At 43.1% G+C, this 10,588-nt stretch overlaps 1 long non-coding RNA gene across 3 annotated transcripts; it reads right to left on the reverse strand.

The window, feature by feature from the left end:
• Nucleotides 1–222: 222 nt before the first annotated feature.
• Nucleotides 223–8,162, reverse strand: LOC108495323. Of its 3 annotated transcripts, none has more exons than XR_001874071.1 (4): nt 7,674–7,860; nt 5,986–6,089; nt 3,950–4,005; nt 223–450 (listed from the first exon to the last, which is right to left on the reverse strand). It is a non-coding gene; the product is annotated as an uncharacterized LOC108495323 (long non-coding RNA). The 3 variants fall into 3 exon arrangements; XR_001874072.1 differs by lacking the exons at nt 223–450; nt 7,674–7,860 and adding exons at nt 2,356–2,458; nt 7,950–8,162; XR_001874070.1 differs by lacking the exon at nt 223–450 and adding an exon at nt 2,356–2,458.
• Nucleotides 8,163–10,588: the final 2,426 nt, after the last annotated feature.

A 10,588-nucleotide genomic window follows, 5' to 3' on the forward strand; every position in this document is an offset into this window, starting at 1 on the left:
TTTTAAAATAAAATATTAAAATGCTGTGATTCTGTAAGCATGTCCTATTCAGTGGTTCTACTGAATCATTGCAGTAAATATTGATTTAGGAGAGTAAGTCTCCCGAGATAAAATTAGGCACTGGGAAACTAACTCCAGCCTACAAAAACAAAATAAGATTTATTTAAAAGTATAATAGTGCTTGTATTAAGGCTTTAGAATGGTGATTTTCTGATGCTTTATTGAATATTTTTATTCTGAGTGGAGGCTGGAGGCTTTGGAAATTTTTGTAGAAAGCTTAGCACTGCAATGACGTCTGAGGTAGGTTACTGGCTCTTTAGGAGTTCAACTGCTCTGATCTGTCATGGTCTGCAGATGTGACTTCTTGGGTAGAGTCTTGAGGAAAAAGGTTTGGGTTCTGCATCAGGATCATGCTGCCCATCACATTTACCAGCCACGTCCAAAGCTCCCCTGACAACAAAACCGGGAAAAGATTATTATAAACTTGTTCTAGAGGGGTTACTTTTCATCCACGGACACATAAAATGAGAAAATAGTTTAAATTTTCATAGGTGAGCACTTAAACACATTATTAGGCTTTGTTGAATAATTTTAGTAGTGATGTTTTTATACTCTCTGTTATGAGCAATATAAATATGATTTTTTTTGCTTATGAAAAGGGTCTTTTCTCCATGAACACCAGTCCTTAACATATATTAGAAATGGGGTGACAAGTTAGAATAAGAACCAACCAAGCAATTCTCAATTTCTGTATGTAGTGAAATAACTCCTAACCAGCATCTTTGCTTTTAGCCTACTTTTGTCTGCCTACAAAGAACTTTGCTTGTCAAGAATTGTAGGTACCTACTCTTCAAGTGGAAAGAATAGCTGGCCTCCAACCTCCCACAGGGAGAGCTGAGAATTAAACAGATCTCTTAGAGAACCTAAGAATGGCTTTAGCCCCTTCAGCAGCTGAATAAGGTTTTATAATAGAAGTGCAAACGCACGTGCTGCAACTCTCAGTGAAAAGCTGTCATGATACCACAGCATTTGCAATCTAAAATTCAGCTTTCCCAGGCACCCTCCTGCACTTTATAAGTGCTTCTGATGCACAAATAATTTCCAGCATAGCTCCCGATAATTCTCGACAAATTGAAATTCTTGACAAATTGAAAATTATAACCCCCCATTACGAACGTGAATTAAATGGGTGTGCTGGAAGCTTTATTTTCAGGACACAGTGTACAGCAGTATGGGCAGGGGCTGTCTCAAAAGAGCTACAAAGTTGCTAGCAATGAACATTACACGCCGTAGGCAGGTTTGCACCTGCCTGACTCGACTCGGTGGAGTTCCTCGTGTGTGTGGGTTCTGCTGGGGATGGGAACCTTTGTAAAGGCACACAAGTAACAGCTACTGCCAGTGCCAAATTCCCCAGCAGCAATGGTAACAACTTCTGAACTTTTTTATTGCCCAGGAGAAATAATCACTGCTTGGGACACATAGGTTTGTACTTCCAAGGCAGTGTCAGCCACTGGATGTGAGCGTGAATCGTGGAGCTGTAAGTGTTTCCTACCTGGAGTGCTGTGAAAGCCACTACCCCAGCACCACTCGTCTTTCCAAGGAGATCTCATCACCCAGTTCTTCCTGCACATTTTCCCCCTCTTCTCTTTGCACTTGCCCTTTTCTTCTCTGTCCTTCAACGACACAATTGCATCTCCCATACTATTCATCATAATTTTATATCCCTTTCTTCTCCCTGCCCCTTCCCCTGTGCCCTTCTGTCTCCACAATGTGTGATTCACTGGGGAATCCCTTTTCTCTCTTTAGTTTCCCTTTCTTCGCTCCAGCTGCCCTGGACCTTTAGTTTCTCATGTCCTTCTGGCCCCTTTTTATCAAGGGAGGGACTGTGCTGAAAAGATCTGCCTCTTTGAAAGGACAAGGGATAGTTGCTGTTCTGCCTCCTACCTTAGAGCCTGCTTTAAGAATGCTGTTTTCTTAGGACTGAGGCATTTAAAACATACATATTGTATAAAGTCAGGAGTATGTCTAACCCCATTACATGCTCATACCTTGTCTTCTGTCCTAGCAGTTTAAACTGGGCAAAATTTCCATTTATCCACATTGTGTCTCCCCTTATGTTTCCTGCTTGGTCTAGCTGCAGTTTCTGCTTGGGCATTTGCAGCCAGAAGTTGAGGGAGCATAACCTTGATTCCTGCTGTCCACCCCAGGGAGAAGAGAGGTGAAGCTGTGACCAGAGTGACTGCACAGAGGATTCAGTCAATTCCCATCCTCACGCCTTCCCACTCCTCCTCTGTTCCAGGAACTCTCCAGCTGTCTCTGTGTTTACTTCTGCCTTTCCTGTGACATCTTCTTATAGGCTCTGTTCCTCTTTTGTATGCTGGAGAGCATGTTATCTGCAGCCCTCTTTTCTTCTCTTCTCTTGGACTGGGCATGCCTAGGCTCCTTTAGAGCTCTTATCCTGCCGAGGCAATGAAAGACGGTGCATTCATTGCTTCCCCTCTTTCATGCCATCCTTAACAACACCAACAGCAAAATCCTTTCCATCTCAGCCTTGCTCCTTTGTGCAGTTTTCAGCTGATTTTTAGTAGGCCTGCGTTTGTTATTTGTGAGATTGGCTGCACAAAAACTGTAGGTGTAAATTTAATTTAAAAAAAATAAATCTGTAAACGTTACTTCATTCAGCACCATGACTTTTATAAAATGTAAAGTTAAGCTGGCTGTCCATATTGCAGGTGTTGGGTGGTGCCTGGCAAGGCTTTAATTTCAAGGTTAGATTCCTAGGTCTTTTTCCAGGTGAGACACTAAAGACAAATACCCATGAAGTTTCAGAAAGGAAAAGAAGAGTCATCTGAGACTTGTGTGTCCTACTATAATACTCAACAAGATTTTTCAGAGCCAGATGAAAGCATGACAAATTGGTGAGAGGAAGGGTCAGCCCGTTGCAGGGGAAAAAACAACCCACAATATTTGCCCTCCTGGCTACATTCATGGACTGACTGACATTCCTGCTGCATGACAAATAGGCTTGCCTTCCCAAGCTGGAAGGAGAAACAGCAAGAATGTGGGAGAATCGAGATGGAGCCAAGAGCATGGTGGAAGGATTTAAGAAATAAACCCCTCCTTTAGGGAAGAATCTGGGCTACTGATAGACGTCCGTAAGGAAAGTGGTGGTGAGGGAAACAAAACCAGGAAACATGTCAGGAGTGCTCAGAGGAGGCAGGACAGCAAGACGTGGGATGCAGGCTCTGTAAGAAAACTTGCGTAAGATGTTGCTTGTCTGTTAAGGCTTATGTGACCTTTTACAAGCCTTCAGCATAGACATTGCTGAATCCTCATTGATCAAGTTTCCATGCTCTCAGTTTTGTCCTCTTTCTATCTTTTCTGGGCTGTCTGAGATGCTTTGGCATCACAGAAGGAAAGCAGCCAGGTTTATGGCTTCCACCTTGCAGTATTGCTGCTGGACATGCTTAATCTTCTAACAGTGCTGACAGTTTGTCCTATCAATAGCCAGAGGTGTCATTTCTGGCATGATAATGGTGAACAACTGTGGTGGTGTGACAAAAAAAAAAATGAGCTTCCTGAAGTCTTTCTTCCATGCACTCTTAAGAATCTCTGCATGGCCTGACCGGCTCCCTGCATGTGCTTGACAGAGCACAAGTGAGTCACGGGGTTAGAGACTACATGTGGTAAAATAAAGCATTCCAGCTCCCAAGAAGCAGAGAATAAGGAGGGGTGTACAGCACAGGTTGTGCAGAGGGAGGTTCAGCTGCATTTGAGCCTGTTCCACTTTCACAGTATTTAATGGCTAAGTGGGAAGGCAGGTTACAGTGGGTATGCAATCATCATTAAAGCATCACTTGCAAGTTCAGCTTATGTTCATCTTTAAACAAGGGAGGGCAGCAGCTTTTTTGATAGCTGGGGTCAACTGTCTCACACATCTCTGTCTCACCTCTCCTCCCACTCCCATGTCCTGAGAAAGACACAGCCGTGCCTGTCTGGAGGAAGCTGGGAAAGAAAGAGGTTGATCATTAGGCTTTCTAGATTCCTTATTGTCAGACCCTCAAAAATCTGCCTTGAGCAGCTTTTCTCCAAGATGCCATAGGAAAGCTTTAGGTATGAAAGACAAACAGCTCTGGGCATGCATGGAAACATACCCGGCTACGCCATCTGAGCTAAAGATCCTTCAGGATGCTTGAGAGTTTGGTAATATCAGGATCATGGTTGTCCTTGACAATGCAAGCCTGGAAAAGTATCATCAGTTTTGTGCATGTCCTCCCTGAGAGGCTCATTGTGTTGTGGCAAAGCCAGTGTGTGATGTTCCTTGTGGCTCTGAACAAGTCCATCATGCACACGCAAGTGGCTTATCACGAAATGGACTTCTGCTTTTAATCTGATGTAAATTCTGGAAAATGCTTACCCAAGTAACAGGCAACTGAAAATAGAGTTACGATGGACAGTTTCAGGCAATCGTAATATAAATGTTTATGCCACTTGGCATATATCTAGAAATACATTTATTTACATTGCAAGTGAAATGAATCAAAGTGACTGGAAAAAAGCTTGTAAACATGGAAGTAGCTCTTGAGATCTGCAGCAAGATGGACCAGTGGAACAACAGAAGGTTTTCTTAAACTCACTGGCAATTGGCCCTAAAGTAAAAAGCTACAATCAATAGATTTTAGCAGTTTACAGACCACGATAGAAAAATAACCAAAACTTTGCATGGCTATGTGCTTAATTTCCTTGTTTACTGCAAGGCTCTATCTCAAACAGTCACATTTCAGCTCTATATTTAGGCAACATTCATGGAGAGGAACCACAATATCCAGAGCTCCTATGAGCTGTGCGTTTCCCAGGGAGACCTGAGGGAGCAGCTGATGTCTTGTTTGCTCTTCCAAAGAGAGTAGCTCTGAGCCCCCTCTTTCCTGCCACATCCTTCTGAGAGAGGCAAAGGAGGACGTTTCTTCCTCGCACATCTTGGGATGTGCCAGGGGCACCCTCACAGGTGGACAGTGCTGCCAGCGCTGATTCTCTGCCACGCAACCCCATAAACAAGCTGCCAAGAGCTGCTGGATGGAGCTGAAATTGCATGTTGCAAAATAAGCCTGAAGTTGAATCGTTCTTGAGGTAACGTACATAAAAGAAGGAAATGAAACTCCTCTCTAGAAGAGTGATGTATTTGCTTATTGTCTGAGGAACTAAACACTGTGAAAAAGGAAAGCAGGGTCTGCAAAGTGGTGTTGTGCATTCAGAGGTTAAAACTTGCCTCTTACCGACTGTAGATGTAGTGATAGAAATCATCCATTGGTGCAAGACTGAATTTAAAATGAAAGAGTTGTTATGATTATATGATAAAAGTCAGTCATACTGAAAGTGAAAGCAAAACCCATAAAGGATTTACATGAATCCTTCAAGTGACATTAACCTCATGAAAAATCTGCTTCACCTCATCTGCAAGTGCTTCAGGAGCGGGAGGATTTAGTGCTGAAGAAGCACACAGTTATTTAAACTCCCCCTTCAGCAGCTGTAGATGGGTTTGAAACATCCCCATGTCCCCTCAAGGGCTCCTGGATGAAGATGGTGATTTTGGTTTTGGTCCTCAGGGGATGTGCACTCTCACCACCCTGTTGAGAGAGGCAATCTGACTGCTGGGACTTTTATATGGCACAGTTAACACAAATAAATCAATTTAGCAAATGCTGCTTTTCCCTTTTCCCCTAAATGTGTTCGTGGATCCTATGAAGCCCTAACAGAAGCCAGGCCGAGCAGCTGTTGCCCTCATAATTTCCCATTTTCAGTCAGACTTGACAAAACTGTGTTTTTTTCTCTCCTCTTGAAAAGACTAACGTCTGATGTCTGCTCAAATTTACTAAGTAAATAAAACATTGGGTGATGTCCCCGTGTACATTTAGGAGTGTAAAAAGTGGCAAAGTAGGTTTGTTTGAGCTGCTCTAGACTAAGGGCAACCATTCCCATGGCACTCACCTCTTTGTCAGCCAAAGGGCCTCTCTCTAAAGGCAACACATATTCTACCATCTGCATTTGGACAAGTGACTCTCTCACCCTTTAGCTTTTATTCCATTTGACTCCTTCAAAGACAGAGAAAAGATTATGATGATTATTTGCTAATCAGATTATATTATAATTTTAACCTGCTAAATATAACAGGTACTAATACTATATAACATAATTGTTACAATTATAAAATATAATTTAGTATAATTATTATCAATATCTGAAAATGGATCAGGAAAAATTTCTAGTATGCTCACCAGCAGAAAACATTTCAATGCCAAGCCTTTATAATAAACTGCATTTAGATACGTTCATGTATGCTTCAGCCTAGTCAAGGTCATTTGTTGTTTTTTCTCTTTGAAATAATACATTTCTGTGTGCACCTCTTACCTGTACACTGAGTAAATGTAATGCCCATGAAATCTCAGGAATTATATAACAGTCAAAATTCAATTACTACAGATTTGCATTTGTTAAATTCTTTTTTGCATTGAGGTTAATCATTTAATGTATATTCCTAGTCATCCTGAACTCACTGACAGCTTTTTAGTGGCTTCAATGGGGCTTGGACACCAAAGCAGACACATCCCAGAGAGATGAAGAAAAAACAGCTCACAGTAAAAGAAAACAATTACTTTGCTACAAGAAAAATGTTATCTGTTACAATTAAACTTAGTATGCTGTACATAGAGATAATTTCTGCAAAAACATGGGCATCTTCTACCTAATTTTATACCTATTTGATTATAACAATGTCTTATGAGTAGTATAGACCCACAGATATATTTTCCCTTTCCTGGTGGTGCTGTAGTTTAAAAGCACTCTGGTTTTGCACCTGACTAGCCAAAAGCATACACATTCTAATCTTGTCCAACAAGAAGATTGTACCAATTTATCTCAATCTTTTCTAAATTGGAGTAGTTAAATCGATACGTGTGTGTGTGCAGCTGAGGGGGTTGGTCTACACTTCTCTTTCAATTAATCTCTCCGGCAGTTGCAGCACATCCTCCCTCCCAGCCAGTCCCTGTGTGTGCCTGGGAGAAGTTCAAAGACTGTAAACAGAGAAGGACTGGGCTGCAAACAAGGCCAAGCAGAACTGAAACTGAAGTCCCAATGTGTTTTGCTTATTGCTCAGACCTCCTTTGCAGTACGACACCTCGCCGTGCCCCAGATTAGCAGGCTTGTCACCAGGGACTGTTGGAAGCCTGTTTGATAGTCCACATTTTCTAATGCTGTTGAAATATATTGCCCTTTCTAGAAGTGCAGTGCAGAAATAAATAACATTTACCAAATTCTAGCAACAATTTGTCTTTATAGGACCTGAGCTTACTAGCCACCTTTAAAGTTCTTCTGGCAGTCACCTTTCCCTTTAGGATTCAACTAAACCAAAATTTAAGCAGATAGATGCTGACACTCCCATCACTCTAAGTGGTTCTGCTCACCACCAACATCTTGTCCCTGGACTCCTGGTTTCTTCATGCTATTGTAAATATTTTTGCAGTTCCTCAAGGAACTGATATAGCTGGGGGGAAAAAAAAAAGCTTGCTTTCAACCGTATCAGTCTCCTGATTCTGCTTTGCCCTGTGGATAGAGAACCAGTTTTGCCAGGAGAGGGGAAGAGAATGGTGGTTGGAGGCAAGGGAAGAGGAGGACAACACCTTTCAGTGGCTGTGCTGACTTGGAGCATTCGTCAAACAGTCCATGCTTCAGTTCAAACTTTTATTTCACGTGATGCCTCCTCCTAAGGAATTCTTTGCTGATGTTTGTCATGTTGACTAACATGGTGGCATCTCTCCCCGGGAGCTGTGCATGTCTGGGGCTACTCTCACTGCCTGGGGTGCCATGTAGCACTCCTGGTCCCTGGAGTTCAATGCACAGTTAGCATCAGATATTCAGTGATAACAAATGGGTACAAAAACTTTGCCATGGCCTACCTGAAAGACAGGAGTAAACCAAAAGCTTATTTGGGCTTACATGTAATTGTAATTAAACCACCAGCACACTAAAGTCTCAATCCAGTAGAAAGTTCTTTGATTACAGCCTGTAAAAATGTGCCTCCATTACAAACTCAGCAGGCCCAATTAATTTGCAATTATAAACACTAATAAGTGCTATAGGAAAGTCAGGACAGCCTGGGGGATCTGGGGAGGGCAACTGCTCCTGAGAAGGATACAGATGTGTTGCTCCGGGGTGGAATCGATCAGAAGCTGCTACCAGGCAACCTGGAACCTGAGAGGAATCTCATGGGAGGAGAGGCAGGACCCACATCACCTCATCCTCCAGAGGGAGAAGAGACTGGCAAGGGCCTCCCAACCACCGTCTGCTCTGAGCAGAGACAGGGCAGCCCCAGGGAAGCAGAGCAGAGACTGTGCTCTTTTCCTCAGGGCTGTCAGAGAACAGAGAGCGGGTGAATTGCTTTGGTTAATACTCTTTCAAGTTGGATTTATCACGTGCTTAGGTGCAAGATAAATTGGGACATCTCATTTAACAAAAAAAAAAAAAAAAAAAGGCCCCATCCCCTGGCTTTTTGTTGGTGTCTTTGGATCAGGGTGTAGAAGTTGCAATGGTCATGAAAACAGAACTGACAACAGAAGTCTCTCTGACTCAGCATGGTCTTTAGTCTCACACCTGCCTTTTTGTTGAAGCCTTATTTGAGGTCCCTGGGATATGATTTAGGCCTGACTCAACTGAGCTCTGGCTCTTGCATGTAGTTTGCTTTGTTGATCCATTGTTGGTTCCAGATCCCAAAGAAATAGGACAGAAAAAGGGCCCATCAAACTGGCAACTATTTCAAATTACACAAAATAATCAAACTAACCTCCTTTTATAATGTCAAGAATGAAAAAGTTGTGATAAAGCAACAGTTACTTGAAAATATTATGGATTAATTGTAAATTAGTGTTATGGGCCCTCAGAAAACCACAACTCATTTTGGTTGAAGAAAGTTCTAGTGATCACTGCTGCTTCATGGCTCACTTGCTAGCTCTACTGTATTGCCATTTTGGAGGCAGGTGACCTTTGAGATGGCAGCCTAGGCAGGGTCTGTAGGCTGTGTCCTGTCACTGCAAGCTCTGAAGCAGAAGAGGCAGCAGATGAGTCTCTGGGGTTTGAACTCTACCTGTTATTTCTGCCCTAGGGCTTCCCATGGTTGGTGGGAGCACATCTAGTATATTAAAGGGCAGCATTTCAGAGGAAATGCTCTCATGCTTTAGGAGGCTGAGAAGCAGAAGTTCAAGGTAACTTTATCAAGCTACTGCAGTTGCACATGTTACTTCCCATTACTCAAGGTAAGGTAACTTGTTCTGGGCAAGCTTCAAGTATTGAGCCCTGATAGAAAATTTCACCCTGGAGGTTCAGCCAGGGCAGTCCCTGCCCCTTCTTGTCCTTCTGGCCTCATCTGTGCCTTCCTCCCCTCCCCATCAGTGCTCCTTTGATACTTATGTGAGCCAGACCAGGGAGCCAAAACAGCAGAAAGAACGTCTGAAGGTGAGTTTGCCTGGCTCCCAGGAGGAGCCCCAGTGCCAGTGAGGAGGAGGAGGAGGAAGGGTGGGAACAGGTGCTGGGCACAGCAGAGGGGGAGCTTTTCAGCTGTGCAGAGTGGTTAGACAGGCTTCTCCATGATGCCAAACCACACCTTGAGTTGCACCATGCCAGTGTGGAGCTGGGCTATGTGGGATGGGTTACCATTGCTCCACTACCACTGCTCCATTTCAGTGTCACACTGCCAGTGCAATGGCCTTCCTTCCCATTCAAGGCTGGCATTCCCTACAGACTTAAAGGAAGTGTTTGATTCACAGGTGAGTCCCGTGAGCTGCAGGGGCAGACCTGAGGGGCTGAGAGCTCTGGGTGCCAGCACAAATGCAGGCAGGGATGTTAAATGAGGGTTACAAAATATGAAGCACATGCTAAGCATGTGAGCCTGTGCAGCAGTGTTACAGAAGCGGCTGAGGCAGAAGGACATTTTGGGACAAGACTGGTCTCCTAACTTTAGATGTTTGCAGTACAGACAGCTACACTGACATAGCTGGCAAAGATCCCTTTGGAGTCAACTGGAGAGGAGCAGCCCTTTTAGGATGCAGTTCATCCCATCCTGATGTAGATACATGAAGTTAAAGGTGACAAATACTTCTCTGAAATTTTAAAAAGGTAAAATTCTGCATAGGCAATTATTTTTAAATGAGAGAGTCGTGACCTATGAGGGCCTGTTTCTTTCTAAGTGACACTTCAGAGAACCCATGGTGTCTTGCTGGAGCAGATACTTGGCCAGAGGAATCCCACCATTTCTCTCCCAGGGCCTGAAGGGTGAGGAAATGAGTAACATATTTATCTATGTTTGCAGAATCATAAGCACATTCCCATCACAAAGCAATAACTAAAAATTGCATCAGACTGAGAGGGAAGGTAAGTGATGAAAGAAGGAACTGCATTCCATTCTCTGAAGAACAAAAAGCTTTTGAAAGAAGAAGAAAACTGCCACAAATTCAGCTTTGTTCTGGACTGACGCAGATATTTCTATGCAGTGTGATGCTTGCCATTAGCATCTTCAGATTTTATTTTTTTTTTAATTTAGAAA

This window comes from Lepidothrix coronata, unplaced genomic scaffold (assembly GCF_001604755.1).
Source record: "Lepidothrix coronata isolate B3197 unplaced genomic scaffold, Lepidothrix_coronata-1.0 Scaffold30, whole genome shotgun sequence".
In the NCBI taxonomy this organism is placed as follows: Eukaryota; Metazoa; Chordata; class Aves; order Passeriformes; family Pipridae; genus Lepidothrix; species Lepidothrix coronata.